The 20,637-nt window shown below is 44.0% G+C and overlaps 1 protein-coding gene across 5 annotated transcripts in view; it reads left to right on the top strand.

Annotated features, from left to right (window-relative positions):
• Window positions 1-20,637, top strand: part of ASAP1 (ArfGAP with SH3 domain, ankyrin repeat and PH domain 1) — a 194,275-nt gene that overhangs the window by 22,906 nt on the left and 150,732 nt on the right. For 4 of the 5 annotated variants that reach the window (XM_063327541.1, XM_063327540.1, XM_063327538.1 and 1 more), the window contains exon 1: window positions 7,902-8,175. The exons of the other annotated variant lie outside the window; for it this stretch is intronic. The gene's annotated coding sequence lies outside the window, so the exon portion shown is untranslated. Of the gene's footprint in view, window positions 1-7,901; window positions 8,176-20,637 lie in introns of those variants that run through there. 5 annotated transcript variants of the gene reach the window in all.

Raw genomic sequence — 20,637 nt, 5'->3', positions numbered from 1 at the left:
TTAGTGCACATTCCTGGGTCCTGCTCCAGGTTGGGATGAACACAACTGGACACAGCAGTTTGGAAGTGACCTGGTGTTTGTCAGTTTAAATGAAGCCTGGGTGAATTGCCCAAGGCCAGTGTAAGAGCATGAACACAGCATTATCCATGACTCTGCTTAATGAATCTTCATTAACGACTCAGTCTGCTTCCTTTGTACAGGGAAAGGACTGGAAAGGGATAAGAAGGAGCGAACCACCACAAACATCATGGGTGCCACCGGGGCAGAGAGTGCTCTGGGCTCCAGGCAGTAGAAAGGCTGGTCTGAAGGTGTTAAGGTGTTAGAAATAGGTTATAAACCCCTGGCCCTTAGTCACTGAGTAACCAAAGACTGAATAGCAGATCACTTATCTGACCTCCACATGAGGAAAAGGGCATGATCCCTTGTTTGTATGAAAAGCACCACATGAACACCACTGCACAGTTGCCCTGAGCACCAGGAGAAATGGGTATCTCCTTCTGAAGCACAAAGCTAGTGGGGCAGTGTGTGCTGCAATTAAAAGGTAGGAAAGCAAGATGTTTACCCCTAAAGAGTCATTCAGACGGAGGCTTAATTCATGTTTGGTGTCATATGGCCCTCGTCCACAGATGTGCTGTGTAGCTCTAAAACAGAGGTGTGGTCAACATAATACACTGCAGCGTTTGAAACCCCCAGTGATAACACAGCAGAGCACAAGTGAAGTATCCTGACTGAGTCAGGACAAGTGCTTTAGCCAGCGAGCACTCGCAGAGGGACTTGCAGCAAGTGTGAGTGGGGTGAAGGTGGCCACCACCGCATGCAGAAGAGCTGAAGGAGCCTCTCCCAAGGTGAAGCCTATAACCAGAACATAAGCAACCAGAACAGTGATGCGATGGGGAAAAAGATGGGAATGAGACATCTGCAGAGCACTTTCCTCCTTCAGGGAAGTGCTGAAGTTCTTCTGTGACAATAACGAGTCTCTTCTCTAGTCATTACATTCTTCTCCCCAGGAGCCATCAGAGCTCTTTGGTGATGGTCCCCAGTGCTTAGGTATCAGAGGACAGGAGCTGCAGCCCTTCTGAGTATGGGATACAGCACTCTCTACTGGATCTAACGGAGGCAACACCATTTTCTCCTCACCATCCTGGTTTCTCCTTGCAAAAGTCCTACCTTCCTGCAGCAGTCCCAACCTGTCGCTGGGCCACCTCATTTTTACTTACACACTTCAGGACCGTAACAGGTCAGGCTCGTATTTCACCCTGCTGCTCTGTTTCTCAACTCTATTTCCTCATCAGCATTTGAGGGTTTGGATTTTGACCACATGCACATATACACAGCCATAAAAATCTAAAAGCCTAAGGGATTACGGTTGTGGGGAAAGATCTGGCTTTATCTTCCTTGTTGTAGACATGTCGCCATGGGGGTCATCACCTATTTCCAAAAGCTGCAACTGGCATTAGAAGTATCTTTTTTTTTTTTTTTCCTGTGGTCTTTTGATTTCCAGACCCCATTAAAGCTCCCTGGGCTAATAGGTCTTGTACAGAGTTTATGCTGTATACACATATACAGTGCTTATAGCATATGAAGTTTGCAGCATCTGTAGCATTGTTGACTCTCAAATGTCTATGACAAGTCTCACGGCACCCATCCATACTTTTAAATGTTCAACTCCTGGTGATAAGGGGTTGACAAGAATTTTAGCACTAATTTTTATGTATGCATCTAGTCTTCATCTGTAAAAAATGCTTAAAATTATTGCTCATATGACTTACAAAGGCTCAGATCATGAGAACCTTACATTTCCTTTTTACAAAAATCCTACAATTGCTAAACCAATCTGGTGATCATCTGGGGATTTGTCAGAGTGTTTATTAATGTCTGGAATTCACGTGTTGTTTTTGTCATTTAAATTTTCTGCAACTAATGACAACACACTGAGGAGGCGTCTTTTTCACTCATTTTTACAAAGGAAGCTGAGGAAGACTTTGGTGACAAGGGAGAATAAGCCGGGTGTGATGCTCACAGCATGTCCAAGGTGTCCTCCTTAACCCGGCCCTTTCTGCATGGCTGATGGCCTGAAAACCTATAGAGAATGATGCAAAGTGACACTCATAAATTCAAATTGCAGCCTTTTCTTCACTTAGCAGCATTTCATGACTTCTGATATTTGTGGTATACAATCCAACTTATAGTTGCCTCTGAATGTTATCTGGAGTAGCCACATTCTCTGGCAAACAATGGAGCCGGCAGCTACCCTCACACCATGGGGATGTCTTTAGGTGATAGCTGTTTCCCTTAGTGCCTTTTACTGATTATACATCTAAACTGAATATTTTGAGGAGAGATGGTTAGAAAAAAATTGTTTGGACATGTCTTTGGTTTCCTCTTTTCATATGCCACCTTGGAAAACAAAATTCGTGGAGAAAAAGACAACTGTGAAAAAAATCCCCTCTTTTGCCTTTTCAGCAAGGAAGGATGAATGAAAAGGAAAGGCAAAAAAAGGAAATGCTTTGGTGTTGGGTTTTTTTCCAATTTAAAAAAAAAAAAAAAAACAAACAAACTATGAAAACATAAAACCAGCTTAAAATGAAATGTGCACAGCCTCTTGCGCGCTGGTACAGCCTGTAGTTACCACCAAGGGTCAAGTGCTTCTTGTCAAGGCAGTTTCTGATGCCTGGACCTTTTCGTAACGTCCAGAGGTGCTATTTGCTTAATAAATGTACAAACATGTCGTTAAACCTGTTAGAACACAGATTCTGCTGTGTTTCACTGAATGAACAGTGGGGAGAGCAGCAATGTTGCTTGTGTAATGCAAGAGCACGTGGTTTGCTGCTGGATGAAGGGGGCTCGGTGCTTTTCCTAATGCAGCGCTGCCGGCAGGGATGCTGATCTCAAAAGTAAACCTCCCCCACTGCTCATTTAGGAAGGAGCGGACTAGTAATAAAATTGGCAGGGATCTCCAAGCAAACATGTTAAAATTGAAAGCCAGTGCACAGAGATATGTTTTGTAGCGCAGCAAGAAGTCTCTAAACCATTTAATTACTGAAGTTTTGTGAGAAAAACAGTGTTTATAGCTTAGGCTAAGTTGTGTCAGTGTTTATGAAATCCTTTTGGTTAGTGTTTTCTACTCATTTTCTCTAATGTTAGCTAAGTTTTAGCATATGTTGTTGTAAATCCAGAGAGAGTCACAGTGTGAATGGGGAACTTTGTTTAAGCGTGTCGTAGTATTTCTCTGGCATCCAGTTGCTGGTAGCTACTGAATGGTCTGGGATTGCGGAGCACACGGGGCCGGCCATGCTCTAAAGGGAAAGTCAATTAGTTTCACGTGAATATATTAAGTCATTTTTTTCAAGGGTGTAAAGCCTCAGGGTGACCAAAGGGTGAAGATGACACAACCGGGACCTGCAATTTTTGTTTTTCCTCCAAATGTTTTAATTATCACAGAATCACAGAATCTTCAGAGTTGGAAGGGACCTCTAGAGATCATCTAGTCCAACTCCCCTGCTAAAGCAGGATTGCCTAGAGCACATTACTCAGGACTGCATCCAGGTGGGTCTTGAAAGTCTCCAGAGAAGGGGACTCCACAACCTCCCTGGGCAGCCTGTTCCAGTGCTCTGTCACCCTCACCGTAAAGAAGTTTTTCCGTGTATTTGAATGGAAATTCCTATGTTCCAACTTGTGTCCATTGCCCCTCGTCCTGTCACTGGGAACCATTGAAAAGAGTCTGGCTCCATCCTCCTTCAACGCACCCTTTAGATACTTGTATGCCATAATAAGGTCTCCCCTCAGCCTTCTCTTCTCCAGGCTAAAGAGTCCCAGCTCTCTCAGCCTTTCCTCATAAGGGAGATGCTCCAGTCCCTCAGTCATCTTAGCTGCCCTTTGCTGGATGCGCTCCAGCAGTTCCCTGTCTCTCTGGAACTGGGGAGCCCAAAACTGGACGCAGTATTCCAGTTGTGGCCTCACCAGTGCAGAGTAGAGGGGGAGAATGACCTCCTTTGACCTACTGGCCACACTCTTCCCTATGCAGCCCAGGATTCCATTGGCCTTTTTGGCAACAAGGGCACATTGTTGGCTCAGGGATAATTTACTGTCTACCAGGACCCCCAGATCCTTCTCCTCAGAACTACTTCCCAGCAGGTCCACCCCTAACCTATACTGGTGTTTGGCATTCTTCCTCCCCAGGTGGAGGACCTTGCACTTGCTTTTGTTGAACCTCATTAGCTTCTTCTCTGCCCAGCTCTCCAGCCTGTCCAGGTCACGCTGGATGGCAGCATGGCCCTCTGGGGTGTCAGCCACCCCACCCAGTTTGGTATCATCAGCGAACTTGCTGAGCATACGCTCTGTCCCCTCATCCATTATTGTGTTGAAGTCTTCACCAAATCCAATAAGTAGGGTGGTGAAAATTAAAGAACTGATCTTCGTTTCAAATCTATACTGTAAAAAAAAAAATCCAAACTATTTATAATGATAAGGCTTGTTATTGAAACATGAAAAATAACAGAGCTCAGGGCCTCATAGGTTAATAACTCTTTCACGAGCATTTTGTTCACAATCTCAATTATAATTCTATGTACTTTATCTTTCACACACATAGCTAAACCCTTTTAATCTTTAATGAACTGATTTGTCTTAATTCAGTAGCTGTAGAGTTCTTTGTGGAAGAAGTGAGAATTTCGTTATCAGCTCTAGGACTACAGAAAGTGACATCCTGGGGATACAGAGGAAGGGAGCAGAAAGCTCAGCTGGTGTGGGTACATCAAGGGTGGATGTGGTAGAAGGTTTTTTTTCCAATTTAAATGCAAGCATCTTCACATCTGTATTGAGTAAGGCCACAGGCTTTTTTTTCTCAGGTGATGGTGGATTTTTTGCAGCTGCTGTGCCCTTGCAGGAATCTTTATCCACTTTTTAGCTTTGATAACTCCGCTGGCCTGAGTTTGAAGTTTTCTCTCTACCTCATTTCTGCTGAATGTTTCTGTACGGTTTATTTTTGTCAGCTTTGTTATTCTACCTACCATGTTGTCCCTGTTCTCCCTTTTACCAGGCCTAATGATAACACTGCAGAGCTTTTCAACAGAAATTTCTCATCAAATGAAACTTTTTGCAGTAAGTACAACCTTTTGTCATTTTTTTTTTTAACTAGAAAAACAGAAAAGTATAATACTTTTTTGTAGTTCTGTAGGGACATTTTTGGAGCTGTTTTATAAACTGATAGTTTTCTTTTTAACATACCTATGAATCTTTTTTCCCCTCCATGAAATTTTTCTACACAAAAACCAGTTTTGCAGCAAACACTTGCTCTCCTGCTTACAGCCTATTGAAGCTAGCTGGAGGACGCTGGTCTTTTTAATTATTGCTTTATCCCCTCTCACCTTGACCTAACTGTGCCCTGACAGGGAATGTTTGCCTACCTCTAACTGATTTACAGCAGATGTTAGTGGTAATAAATTATATCCCACTTCCCCCAGCTCTTTTTTTTTCCTAGAGCTGCTCGAATGTTTTCAAATGAAAAGTCTCTCAATCTTAGAAGGCTTTTTTTTCAAAATGCATATGTTGAGGGTTTACGAATATTTTCTCTTTTGCCAGCTATAATGAAAAGCAAAGGCTGCACATTATTCTTTTCCTCTGTTTTTGCTTCCCTTTTGCTACTGGAAAGAGTTGCACTAAGGGGAAAATACAAGAAAAGGGAAGGTGAAAAAAAAAAACGTGACAACAGAAGAACTTCTATGGAAAAAAAGTGAATAACTGAAATAGCTCACTGGCAAAGCACATGGAACAAGAAGAAAAAAAAAAAGAAGTCCAACCCTGACATGTTTTAATTTTTCCCTGTTTTTCCACCAGTTCCCTCCTGACATCATCAAGCAACCATTTGGTACTTGTTTCATGTAGCACGTGCTAGGCAAGGGGAATGACTTCATGCCTCTAAAGCCAAGCCTTTGTTCTACCAGCTATTTGCGCAGATGCTGCCACCAGCACTCCAGCCACGCTCGTAGGGACCAACCTCCATCCCCGACCTCATACCTCCTAAAAAGTAGTAGGAGAGTGACTGGGAACATGAGGACCCAACTTGAAAGATGTTTCCTGACTCAGAACTGGGCTGGAGACCAGAGGAGATTTCCTGAGACGGGGATGCCCCAAAAGCCCCGTTTTCCACCCCAGCTCTGCTGCCAGGCTCCCTGCGGCGTTGCTTGGCCAACACAACCTATCTCAGTAGACCAGGCGTGAATTCCAAGCCTGCTCACTTCCAGGGAATGCTTTAACCGATGCTGGTTTGCCAGAGTATCTGTCTTTGAAATAATAAGTAGAAACACACCGTACATCATAGAAGGTGCTGAAGGAAGCCTTTTCCTGTAATGGGTCTATTTTGTTCCTGGTGGGTACCCTAATATAATGATATAGGTTAATATTGCATGCGGGACTCACATTAAGGCTACTTCAGATGAGCTAATTGCCAATGCCTGAAGCAAGGGCACCAGTCGGTGGATATTACCTCTGTGTCTAATTACTTCCACCAGCAAATGGCAAAATGAAATTTAAGGTACTAATTTTTATCATTTTTTTATCGCTATGAAGTCCTAGGGGAACCAGAAAACCTGAAGACATGGCATTTTCTTTCATGCTACATAGGCAGGTCTGTCCTAGAGAGTCAATTTTAAAAGAGAAGCAGCATTTTTTGGAAGCGGGCCCTTGCCTTAGGAGGCAGTGACCTCTGAAAAGCGGTGAAGCCTGCAGTTGTCCTCCCACAGAAAACGCAGTGAAGTCCCCACCCTGCAAACACACCGGGGTTTGGGGGGGGGGGTGTGTGCTCGTAGTGCTATGGACTCCAATTGGACAACTGTCACCTCAATGTCACTTTGTTAACTACATCTGTGGGAACGAGGGGTCAGCTCTGTGAAATGTTATTGCTTCTTCTTACAGTTGTAGCTAGCTAAGAGTTTTACACTCATAGTTTAAGCAAGGTAGATGTAAAGGAATCAATTAAGAAGCCTCAAAGAAAAAAAAAAAAGTGATGCTGTTCATGTTGGGGAGTGAACCACGAGACACAAAAAGCAAAGTCTATATTCCAGAAATAAGCAACCAAACAGGCTTCATCTTACTTTTACTAAGGACTGCAGAGTTTGATCCCCAATTCCTTGACAAAATGGCATAAAGGGAGTTTTCAAACTCCCCCTGTTGCTTTAAGAACACTCTCCCTCTAATTTCTAAGGTGTCACCCCCCCGAACCCTGCTGCACCAGCCCTGGAGTAAATCATTACTGGCACCCTGCAAGAATCTCCCAGCCGGCCATATAAATCTTGTGTTATGGCAAAAGAGAGAGGGGAAAAAACAGGTAAAACTAATTCCTGCCTACCAGGTAGCCATGGTTGGAGGCACACAGGCATTCAGGCAGGTTGTCCTGCTGTTGCAGGGCTCAGGGTGCAATATCATCTCCTTCTCAAGGAGGAAAACCATATGCTTTTTAACTAAAGCCTCCCTATGTAGAAATAAAGGGAGGAAAATATCCTCGCCAGAGCAGCGCGGGAAGGAGAGGGCAGGGTTGAGCGTGGGGCTGCTGCTCAGACGTTGGAGCGCTCAGACTTTGGAGCCCCCCGGGGCAGCTTGTGTTTCCAGGCGTTGCATATCTGATTTCAGCCTCGGCCGTGGGCAGGCTAAGGGTTAACGGGAGACGCAGCACGTTAACTGTATCTGTGGAGATTATGGCATGTTTATCCAGTGTTCAGATTTCCTGTCTGAGTGTTTGGATTTCCTGAAATCCCTGCTATCAGCCCAAGTGCTGTCCACTAGGCAGACCTTTTTTTCTCTCTCTCACTTTTTTTTTCTTTTTTCCCCCTTCTTTTTTTTTTTTTTTTTTTTTTTTTTTAAACTTTGCTCACATGGTAGGTTTTCCTTCCTGCTCTCTTTCCAGTTGTAGTGCCTGTGTCTCCTCACCGGTCAGGACATTTATGGATGCAGATCAACACTCTTAGACTCCAGAACTCTGGGGATCGCCGTACATTGGATTTCCTTTTTCATTATTATTATTTTATTTCACCTTATTTTATCTTTTTGTGGCAAGAAAACCTGAAGAAACATGCTCTTTTTCAGCTGCCCATGGGAGAATATGTTTTAGTCTGAGATGGAATAATGGCCTTAGGTTTGAGGACCAAATCTGGAATGGGAATTCAGACTGCACGCGTCCTGGTGAGTTACAGCGCGTTGGGGCTGAGCGTGGTTGGTAACGAGCAGCTCTGAGCCGGGGACAAAGGCTGAGCACGTCCATTCAATGTGGCTGCTGAGCAAACTGCAAAAAGCAGATGGGTGAAGCTGAAGTTAGAACTTGTTCCAAAAAAAAAAAAAAACCAACAACTGAAGCCCATTTTTAATTCCTAAAAATACACGCTGCTCTACAGCCTAGATGATAACATCCAGGTAAACTTTGTTGTAGCAAAATGTGTAAGGCCAGATTCTGTGAGTCCTTACTCATGTGCGTAAGTTTTACTCACATAAACAACCTCAGCGTTTTAAAAAGAGCTCGTGTAAGAAAAGACTTGCAGAATGGGGCCCACGTTGAGCAAATTGCAACTTCTCAATCTCAGCAAATATTAATCCTAAGAGAAAAATGAGAATTTTCTGAATGTCTTTGCATGCTTCCTTGGCCTTTTATGTTTTATTGTTGATCTAGATTTAAGTTGTAAGAAGAATCCACGTGCCAAGTATTTCTCCTATTGTCTCTTAAATAAGTTTGCAGTAGGAGTGAAACGTATTTCATGCAGCAATGTTCCGGGAGGCCAGAAAGGGGCTTTCTGTTGTTGGAGGGAAAATGCTGAGTGCTGTGCTGCTCTGAATGAACTGGAAAGCTGCATTCAGCCATGAGGCTTAGCTGAGGTTTTAGCTTCATTTTTGGATGTGAGAGTCTATGGTGGCATTGTTGGCCTTAGGTGGTTTTAGTTAAACCGCGGTCACAAATGCAACGAGTTGACCAGTCTCAAAATCAGTGACTCAGCATTTGAAAATAAACAGTTGTCTTTTTGCACCTTTTTGAAGCTGATTTCATTTTGCTGGCACCCACGGAAGTGTTGTTGGAGTAAAATGTGGAAGATAAAGCATCATCACTGTTGCAACTTTTGTTCTATCCCGTAGCTGGAGGCTGTGGTTGAGCTGAACATTCCTGAGCTGCTCCTTGGAGCTGCTCCAGGGATTCGGTTCTCTAATTTTAAGGAAAAAAAAAGCTTGATTCAGAAATTGCTTAGATGTTAGGAAATATCTATAGGGAAAACAGCTTTCTATAGTAATTTTACTTTAGCCCTGATTTTCGTTAGGCTATTGAAAATGTCCTCAATCCTAGTATATAATACTGAACATCAATCAATCAAGAGACTTTAACATTTAAATTCTTGGGGTTTAGGAAGAGAGAATATTTTCCTTTTTTATACCAATAAATGGAAAGAGCCATTTTCCAAATTCTTTACAGAGCCTCCAAATCTGAAGTTTTAAAGTAATTGCCTGGTGTGTTGGCTTTCCGCACAACCCTTTGAATATGATCCTGCTGCTCTTCTTCAAGGTTTTCTTTGGTATCAGTGGAAGGTTTGTGTGAGACCAGCCAGACAAAACTCATGTCTTTTCTGCCTGCAAGCCTTCAGGAATTCAGTTTTAATTATTAACACGGGGCAACACTGAAACTGATGGCATTTTATGCATTGAAATGCCAGTTCTTGCTGTGTACGTAGGTTTGTCCTTTCATTGTAGGGGACTGACCCCAAAAAACAAAAGGGAGGACGAGGAACCCCTCACCTGAGTTAGACTAGACCATGGCGCCCTGCCTTGTGGTTAACATGCAATTTGGTGGTCTGTGGTCATGGATGCGATTAAACTGGCTACGGTAGAAATGTGCTCCTCTCAAAGCTGGCAGAAGAGTCAAAATGTCACTAACGATTAGTGAACCGCAGCAAACACAGAGTGCAGTTGAGGACTCCGGGGAAATACTCAGGCTTGTCTATGTCTACCCAAATCTCCTTGCTGTGGGAATTTCGTTGGCTCTCCGATGAGCAAGAGGCTTGGGACTGGGTCAGTTAGGGGTTTTTTCCCCCATGTTTTGCAGGGCTGTCAGAACTTTCTGGTTTCAGCCAGGTTGGAAATGCTGTGGGAATAGTTTTTCTGGTGGTATTTTGGTATTTCCTCTTCTGCTCACACCCAGACCAGGAAGTGCAGAAGCACAACCTTCAGCTCATTGTGTACGTGTTTCTTTTTATAAACCTGAATTCTCTTCCCTTCCCCCACTTTTTTTCTTTTTTTTTTTAGTGGCCTGATATCCCTCACATAGGTGTAAAGCTGTGTTTGATTTAGACTGTGGGAGTTTTTTATACATCTTCATATAACTATAGCAAGCACTAAATAGTTCCTTAGTAAGTGATTATAGCATTAGTTTTTAATTATCTAAGTGCAATATTCCCCACTCAGCTACCTATGGCCAATAATGTTCATGTGCCGATGTCCCCCAGCTGCTGTTTCTGCTGGCATTTACTCCTGCACCTCCCGCAGCGTCAGGACTAACTGGCCACTAAGACCTATCTACTCAGTTGCCCAGGAAGAAATTCTGCAAAAGGTCTTTTTTTTCTTGGTAACCAACTGCACCATTAAACTCTCTAAGATTAGAGATTTCGTGCTTTAGTGTTATTTCCCTCCCTCTTTTTCCCTTTCTGCATCAGTGAGGAGGTCCAACTCATGCGCCCTCACTCCGTGTGTCCAACTCATTCACCATCACGGCTGCCAGTCCTCCTGCCTTTCTTGCTGTTGTTGGCAAGTGTGGATAAACAGTTTTGACAGGCACAGAGTCCTGCAGAGCTAACTTCATACACGGAGTGATGTTTCTCTGCTCAGATGATAAATGGACCAGAGGATCTTAACCACTTACACTGAAACTGTTCTCCGCATCCAAAGCTTTTAACCCCTCCTTTTTGCGCTGTTTTCCACAAAAAGCGAAAAACGCAATTTTGTTTCAGCCCCGCGCAAAGCAAATCACGTCTGGATTGCAGATTGTCCCTCAAGACTCTTCTAGCCACCTTACAGAGTCTTTGATCCGCCATTTTATAAATGAAAATAAACTTAAGATGGATCTTAAAGTTGGCCCATGGCAAAATGATTATTTACATTTCCACTTGGGTCCACTCTCATGATTGCTACATGAACAGTTACGCCCACCATATTTGCAAACAGCCCATGTAGGATTGGGTTTGTAAGGCAATTTGCTCCTCAGCAGCTTCACAACCCTCAAAAATACAAGGAAATGTAAGCAAAGGGAAGTTAATTTATTTCACAAAAAGACTCATTAATTTCAGAAGCTTTAAGTAGAGGCAATGTAATTACTGAGGGGTTTTGAGCTCTGGACTTGTTTTGGGGTGTTTGTTTTCTCATCGCTGTTGGCTCTAAGTCTCTCTCCTGGGCTTTGGGGAGCTGCAGTGCTTCAGAGAGAAGGCACGAGGTGGGGGAGGGAACGACAGTGAAGTTCGTTATTTCTGATGCTGATTAGCAGCAGGGCTCAGCCTGGACCACGTATCGTTCTCCTCCCATATGGTACCCACGAGCCAAGCTCCATCCACGCTGAACAGTGCGTGATGTGAAGCTCCTTGCTCGGTCCCCCCAAACACTAAAGCCAGGTTCATCTGCCCCGAGAGGCAGCAATGCTTTTCATGTATCCTCCTCTATCTCGGCTGGAGTTAACAAAATCCATCTGCTTCTGTGAGTCAGCAGAAAAGTATTCGGCTTTTATAAGAGTTAAGGGACATAGGATAGGGCAATGTCAAAGCGCAGAAGTCTTCCCCCAGCTTGGTGGCTTGGCGTTTGCACGGCATGCACGGAGAGGAGGTCGCGTTTTCAGTTCCCCTTCACCAGACGAGCTGATTTACACTAGCGGAGCGCTTGGCCCGTGGCATACATGGCCACAGCTGTCGAACAAGGCTCCTTTCATCAGCGGTAAACGCGAACAAATGTGCAAATGACAACAACCAGCGCGTATTGTGACGCAGCAGCTCCTAGCAGTTTGGGAAAGTCAAAAAAACCCTCTATTTTCTTCTCATCAAAAGCAAAATGAGGAAGCCTCTCCCCTCCCCTTCCGCCCCCACCGCTACCACCCTGGCTCAAGCAAGTTGATCTGTAGGTATTTGTGTGGGGGTTTGTTCTCAGCGGTTAACCACATAACAATTTGAAGCATGTGGCTAACTCCAAAGAAACTGCCTTTAAACGTTTGCAGACTGTAATTGCGTTAGGGAGAGCGGAGCCCTGGCCGGGGGCTGCCGGCTGCCCCGGGAACTGCGGCAGGAAGCCCTGAACATCCCACAGCAAGATCCCGCAAAGAAGGGAAAAAAATCTTATTTTGTCTCTAGGAGATCAACTCCTTGCCGATGCTCTGCAGCCAGGGCCAGATGTTCCCCACCTCCTGTTTTGTGTCTGTATTTGGTGTGTTGGGCCGAAACACCCGGGAGGAAACAAAACGGAGAGAAAAGGGTTGGTGATGAGGGGGAGGGCTTTTCAGCACACAGCTTTTGTAAATAAAGCTGGAGGAAAAATAACAAACAAATTGGAGAAGCTTTGCCGCAAAGCCAAGGGCGCCTGAGAGCATCAGGCAATCTCCAGGGAAGCAGCGAAAGGCGAGCGGCATGGGGCTGGAGAGCCAGGCTCCAGCAGGGACAGCAAGGAGCAATTCTGCTCAGGGTGGTAAAATGCCTTATTCGAGCTCTTCCATCCCTCAAACCTGATTTTTTTGGGCAGGGAGGAAAGGTTGGAGGGAGGATATGTGCAAGCGAGAGGTGAGCAGTTGTGCTTGTTGGGGGTAAAGATCCCAAAACCCGCATGGTGCCACAGCGTTCATTACCACAGAGCCATGGGGCTATAGTAGCATCCAGTTTTAAAGAATTTGGAGCTTAAAGAAACCACTAAAACTGAAGATTGCAACATCTCCCCATGGGAGGAGATGCCTGTGAGACATTCTGCAAGTGGTTTGTGACTCCCAAAGGTCACGGGCTTTTAATTTCCATCCATTTCCAGTGCATCCTCAGTCTGTGATTAGGAGAGCCTCTCCTCGGCTACAAACAGACATGCTCCTACGTGTTCATTGCACAAATAAAATAGTGCAATTAATCTTCTTCACCCAGCTGCAAGCCACATTTATAATTCAGCAGGTAAAAATATCTGTACAATCACAAGAATGGCCCCTGATTTAGGAAAGAAAATGACACTCAGAGCGTGACCCTAAGGCTGAAAATTCAGCCTGCTTTGGAGAAAGGGCAAATAAGGTCTTGCCATGTCTCCTCTCAGTTACAGTGGCTGGAGCTGTGGCCTTGTGGCACGGGGTTGGGGTGGGACTGCAGCTAGAAATCAAGCTGTGCCCCAGGGTTCTGGGAGGATCTGCAACCACATGCGTTTCTCCATATCTATTCTCCAGTCTGGGGAGAAAATAAGTCAGCCTTTAGTTAGTGGCTGAACCACAGCCCTGGGATTGCCACCTGCTGGCACTGAATTACGATGTGACGACAGGCAGGTCACTGCATGACACTTACCCAGATCAGCAGCAGGAGAAGCATGGCTGGCTCCCCCTTTCTTCTTCACCTCTGGAGTAGCCAGAAGGGAGCATGTGAGTGGGAAATGCAGGGCACACAGTTGATGTGCTCCTCAAAACTACTGGGGCAAGAAGAGGGAGATGTCTCCTGCCAAGGCTGGTGCAGCTGCAGGCCCTTTTTATAGCAGTTGACCAAATGCATAGAAAGCAATTTTGAACTGGATAGAACTGCCAGCCAGAGGCAGCAGGACATTTCAGGCACTAGGACAAGCCTTATGGTATCTAGATTCAGCATAATCCTGGCTGGCATCCTGGCTTGTATCAGAAATAGCATGGCCGGCAGCGCTAGGGAAGTGATTGTCCCCCTGTACTCAGCACTGGTGAGGCCCCACCTCAAATACTGCGTCCAGTTTTGGGCCCCTCACTACAAGAAAGACATTGAGGTGGTGGAGACTGTTCAGAGAAGGGCAACGAAGCTGGTGAAGGGTCTGAAGAACAAGTCTTATGGGGAGCAGCTGAGGAAGCTGGAATTGTTCATCCTGGAGAAAAGGAGGCTGAGGGGAGACCTTCTCGCTCTCTACAACTACCTGAAAGGAGGCTGTAGAGAGGTGGGGATCGGTCTCTTCTCCCAATTAACAGGTGATAGGACAAGAGGAAACAGACTCAAGTTATGCCAGGGGAGGTTTAGATTGGATATTAGGAAAAAATTCTTCACTGAAAGGGTTGTCCAGCATTGGAACAGGGAAATGGCTGAGTCACCATCCCTGGAGGTATTTAAAAGATGCTTAGATGTAGTGCTGAGGGACATGGTTCAGTGGTGGACTGGGCAGTGCCAGGTTAATGGTTGGACTCGATGATCTTAAAGGTCTCTTCCAATCAAAATGATTCAATGATTCTACGATTCTATAACACCAAACCCTTAGCATAATAGTATAGTTCTATGTAAGAACATAAAACCATCTGAGACAACACTTCAGGATTCTGTCTCCAGTAGTGGCTGACATGGAGGATGCAAGAGATGAGCAGGGAGGACATGTAGCAGTATTTTCCCAGATTATGGTTCCAGCTTTCCAGGATCGCACCTGGAGCATTTTCTGAGTCAGAGCTCATACGTAGGATGTTCTTGTCCTGCAGAGATTTGCAACATGGATTTGTAGGCTTTTTTCTACTTAAACTAACAGACATTTGAAGCATCCGTTAAAAAAGGCTTATATAAGTACAACAAATTGGTAGACAAATATGGGTAGACAAATTCATGGAAGGAATTTTGTCTTGAATATACAGCTATTAAATCAGTACTGACAGTGAGAGTCAAATCTTAGTCTCCTACCTGATTTATAGTAGTGCTACAAACTAAATGTTGTGGAAATATTCCAGATTTATTTGTGGGTAAATAAGATCCATGCCAGCACCTAATGTTATCTTATCCAATTTAGCATGAAACTATATTGCTACTTTCCTTCTGCATTCATACCCAGGAAGTTCAGTAGTCACCCAAATTAGTATGCTTACTGATGTAATCATTTACCTAATGGTATATTTATGTCATAAAATGTGTAAGACTGCATTCTCTGCTGATGTAGAATAGTGGCTCCATCCATCTGATCAGAGGCAGGTTGTAGTTGCATATCCTTTAATAATTATTTCAGCAGGTGTCCTTTTATTCCTGCTCATAATTAGTAGCTAAGTCCTTAGCAAAGCTTGTCAGGATCTGAAATTCCTACAATTCCGTAGTTATCTATATTCACAACCAAAGAGGATCTCTGCCTCGGTAGAATAATTTCTGAAGACATTTTATTCAAACTAATGGGTACCATAATTCTACATTAAATGTAGAGTTTTTAAATTATTATCAACCAGCAGGGTATAATTCTGATCTTACACTTGTCCTAAATTAATGTCACAATCTGACTCCAGATTTAATCAATGGTAAGATAGGCCTTAGCCAGAATCCCAGATCTCATGGGTCATTTAAACTTTGTCATTTTTATTTCCTGTGTTTATGAGGTTGTGGTGGAGAAGGAGCTATCATGTTTATGTGTTGACCAGGATGGGGTTAAAAATCTACTTGTGACCCAAGATGATCTATAGCTGCTATTTGTTCTTGCTACCTAGACAGACAAATGGGATTTGGCTCAGTTGGAACAAATTTCCTTGCCATTGAGAATATTAGACTTAAAGGGCGTCAGTAGCAACAGGAACAAGGATAAAAAGGTGATTGTAAGTCATGTTTTGCTGCTGTGCTGGAGCCATACGACAGCCTACCTGGCACCTGGTCTGAATTAGAGAAATCGCTCGACTGTTGAGATTTATGTTTTAATTCCCAGAGTTCCTAGCAAGCTCAGAACAGTAATTACGCAGTCCTCCCTGTAGGGTGGTATATACATGCATGCACACAGTGTATCGTAAAATCCTACGCTTCATCCTTTCCGTTGCCTTCAAGCGCAGAGCACAGCCTGGCTGCCAGGTTCTGCTTCAGTCAGAAACCTCCTTCCCCCAAGCATCATTTCTAACACTAATTCTGCCCATTTTAAGACTCTCATTTCCCAAACAGCCAGAAGACCCTAAGCAGATCCTTCTCAAGGTTGGGATGTGCAATAGGCCCATGTCCTGTGACTCATAATGGCAGCGTCCTAAGCAAAGTCTTCCTGTTGCTACAACTTGAGCAAGAGAGTTAGACATACAAGCAAACTCCTACAACAGATTGGCACCATTAGACAGATCAGGCACAAGAGGGAACGTGACCCCAACCAGTGAGACCAGGTTTAGCCTGACCCTAAGGAAAACAAGGAGTGCCAGACAACACTTTTTCATGATGCTGGATGCTAAAGGACACCTTATCATTTAAGGGAATCTTATTTGTGTGGTGATTTACACCCTGGGAGGAAAAAAGAACTTACATCATGGAAATTTAAATCATTTAAATGGAGTTTAAATAACATGTTACTGAGAACTCTGCAATATTTGTAGACTGCTCTCTACTAGTGAAGCTGAGGCAATTGCTCTTTGTGTGCACATGTCCCCCCATGACTTTGAGTCCCCCTGAACCAAGACAGGTGGAGGAACAGAGGTCTCAACTGCTCCTACATATTTTATAAAAACAGGCAGATGGGCAGAAGAAAAAAAACCCACCTTTTGTAACCTCTGACTACCTCCTCTCCAAGGGGAAAGCCACAACTACTGTGAGATGAAAAGAGAATTTCCACAGGAGCGCAGTGCTGTGCTCACTACTACCTGGGGGGAAAGCTTCCACAGGCATTTGCCCTTCAGGCTGCCCGTGGGGGTTTCAGTGCTCCCAAGTCCTCTCGGTGTTCATGGAAACCTGCGTGTGCCAGCGTGGCTTCAGGAGCAATATCAGTTAGGTGAAAGACACGTGTTGTTATTTATCCCAGTACTTCAGTTGTCTCTCCTTGGAAGAAATACCTTCTTGTAATATCACAGGCCATTAAACCACCATGTTAATGTGAAAAGTGTTTCCTGGCGATAATAATACCCTGACATCAGTATTGCTTGCATACTACTACTGGCTGCTAGTACAGCAGCAACGTTTTGCTTAGACAAGCAATACCAGGAGAGGACCCTGCTTGCTAAAGCTGGCCATTGTAGATAAATGCTTAAATCAGTAATTTTCAGAAGCTGGTTGCCTAAAACTCAGAGCCTTAGCTCATACGAAAGTCCTGGATAAATTATTTCAATGTCCTTTTTGAAAGTGAGGTCAGTTATTTCAATCCATTAACTAGGGTTCCAGTAGACAAGAGTTCAGCACTTCCTCCTGAATTTCCCAGTGCAGGACAATGTATCTCAGTCCTCAGCTGCAGAACATTTGTTTTTATAATTCAAGGCCCTTTCAAAACTGAAATCATCAGCTGGGCCAGACTGTTGAAGACGAGTCAATTTGCGTCTTGGAGAAAGACACTGGGCTCCCTCCAGAATGTGAACTCAGACAGGAAAGGAACTCAGATCCCCAGAAAGGACGGGTTAGTGCTTTCCCTCCTTAGCACCTCCAGCCATCTGCAACCTGTATTAGTTTACCAGGTTTAGCAGGAGATGAGTGGTGGTCACGAACACCAGAACCGAGCAGTCTCATCCAGATCCTACGCCAGATGCAAACTGCAGCCAGCTTTGCTCTGGTTACCACAGATACGACACGAGGGAGGAGGAAGAAGGACCATGGTGACCAAGCAGCATCTGCGTGAACGCTGGTTTTGACAGTAGTTATCACGAGAAAATATGTTTCTGCTTTGTCCTTTCCTGTGCATGTCAAAAACAAACAAGATATTTGTTTCCCAAAAAGGAAATAGGTTCATTCTGGAATGCGCTGGGCAGATCAGGTTCTTCTAAGTACTGAAGGATACGTGTGTGGGATTTCAACATTTTTAGGCCCTCCCAGGATATTTATGCAATATTAATTGTGTCAGTTACTGCACTGTTTTTGCAGCAAACAGCAGACCTGATGTAAGGAAACGTGGCCTCATTTGTGCTGTTAATGTAGTCTTTCTTAGAAGCAGAAGCTATTTGCAAGATCATAATTTCCCTCACAGACAGTATTTTTAATTGGGAAAGAGTTCTCTCAGAGGAGTAACAATCTTACTTCTGTTCATATCTGCTCAGTATTTTCCTGATCAGGGTATCAAGAGAAAGAGGATCTGAGCAAATGCTTCTCCATGTAATAATGAACAGAGAGCTGTAAATCATAATGTGCAATAAAATCGAAGACAAAATTTGGCTGGAGATTAATGACTGGAATGGGACTTACTGAATTAAATTGGATCAGATGTTCCCTGGAAAAAATCTGAGTTAGCCTCACAGTGCTCTATGGTTTTGGTTTTGTTTTTCACAAAGGAAGATTTAGCTTGATTGTTTTGTAACAACTGACAATTTCTAGGCCTTGCAGAAGGCCTTAGGGGCCTGCAGGAGAGGACAGGCGCCGGCTGGGAACCCTGGTCTCACTCAGGCAGAGGAGAAAACCGAACATGGAGCCTCCCCAGCACAATGCCACAAACCGCTCAAGTGTTACAGGGGACATCCCATTTCCACAAGATATGAAGGGCTGACTTCTAGTTCTCACCTCCAGGGGCAGGTTCGTGACTACAGGTCTGGCACAGAGAGAGACACCCCTGAATTCTCGAAGGCTGCGATCAAAGCCTGGTTGCACCTCTCATGTTCCTTGGTAGGTGGTTTGGGTGCCTCCTTCTTCCTGTGAATCCGCTTTTAAGTGTCCAGCCTTCCAGATGTTGGCTAAAGAGACATATGGGCAGCTGAGTCAGACTTTTGAATTTTCCCAGGGACTAAAGCACCCAAAACCTGCACTTGTTTTGGTGTTTCAGTGCCAGATTTGCTTGTGACTCCAACCCCAAGCAGCAAAACATTTGTGCTTCTAGCACTGTTCACTGAAGAAACCGAGTTAAACCTGTAAACCAGTGATGGGGACTGACGTTTCCCGTTGGTCTTGCTGGTTATTTTGATCAGAGATGTCTCTTGTTTCGTTAAGATCCAGACTCAGTTAATTCATGAATATATCAGAGGAAGGAAACCAAAGCTGCATAAATTACCACTGATCATGCTAGAGATATCGAAACTCTTTCCCCCTTTAATAGATTTTATTTGCTGAAATGAAAATGAAAGAGATCCCCAACATGACAGATAAAAAGGCCCATCTCGGTGGGCACGATGCTGAAGGTACCATCGCCTTCTCGCCTGCTCTCAGGCACCTGGCAGCTCTGCAGGACTGGGTTTAGTGACTTTGCCTTATTAACTCAGTTTCCTTAGGCTTTTGTAAAAAATGGACTTAACAACAGTTGCCTAGAGCCAGAAGAAGAGCAAGGCTATGTTATTAAAACCCAGAATGCAATACCATTTTAAAATTCATCAAAGTGCTCAGAACAAATTCTCCAGAGATTGGGGGTTTAGTCATCCCAGGTTTCTCCAGCTCATTTAGATAATTGCCCTTGAAATAGTTGTCTTTCTTTTTTTTTTCTCTTTTTTTAACACTGCCATTTTGCAAGTATTCACTGAGCAGGCAGCTCAGCTCCACAGCTGCAGAAGGGCAGAAGAAACCTCAAGATTCCCACCATGCACATCTCTACTTTCTATAATGTGAGCCAACCACATCTGAGAGCATCCAGATTAGTCATCTTACTGTAACTTGCCGAGATATTAGTAACTCATTAGACAGCTCAACTAATTAATAAACTAGTAAAATTCATTTCTTTATGATCAATAATAGGAGACATTTAGAGAGTGCAATGTGTAAGTTATTCAGTATTTTGAACTACCAACATGGCCAGGAGACACTCAGTCTGAATGCTTTCCCACCTTCTTGAAAACTATATGCTTTGATTGCTTCTGTCTCGGTATAAATTCATGCTGTCACCAAGAAAGGCAGTCCAAGTACTGTCACGTGAGGTTTATCAGGAAACTGATCAAATGAAACCGAAAAAAGTTTATTTTTCAGCTGCATCGTTCTTCTCTTGGTAAAAATATAAAACTTATATTGCAACATATAATTTTATTGCATTTTATTTGCGTAACTTCTATCCAAGAAAACCTAAAGATCATTACAATTTCCCATTAGATTGCTGCTGGAAATCATGTCAGCATCCACGGTAGTGCACCAATAGGTATTTTTTCCTGGGGATTTCCATTTAAATTTTCGGGCTTTTAATTTGTTTTCTTCCTCCTGGCACCTCTTCTTGACTGTAGAATTAGAGGTACGGTCTTGTATCTACCCACGGTACAGTTCAGGCAGAAATCAGGTGGCCCCGCTGCGATGCACCTCTGGGGCAGGTGTCTACCTCTGGGCTCGACACCCTACTCTCTCTCTTTTTGTCAGTAGAATGAAAGAGGCAGTTTGAGCTGTGATTCATCTGACCTTTGTAGGCATCCGCTTCAGTATCTCTATTTTAAACGTCTACTGTTGTAGGATGAAGTGAGCTGCAACCTAGTTTCAGTTGTCTGTATTGACAGCAGTAATGATAAAGGGAGCCTGGGGTGAACAGCCCAGGCAAAGACACTTTGTCAGATACATCCCACTTTTACAGTCTAAAAGTTGAGTCAGAGCTCACTAAAGTGGATGTAAAGAATCCCGTTTACATGGACTGAGTTTGGATCAA

The sequence above is a fragment of the Chroicocephalus ridibundus genome, chromosome 2, assembly GCF_963924245.1.
Source record: "Chroicocephalus ridibundus chromosome 2, bChrRid1.1, whole genome shotgun sequence".
Classification (NCBI taxonomy): domain Eukaryota; kingdom Metazoa; phylum Chordata; class Aves; order Charadriiformes; family Laridae; genus Chroicocephalus; species Chroicocephalus ridibundus.
Note: the sequence above shows the minus strand (reverse complement) of the source record. Positions and strands in the feature narration are given on the sequence as shown.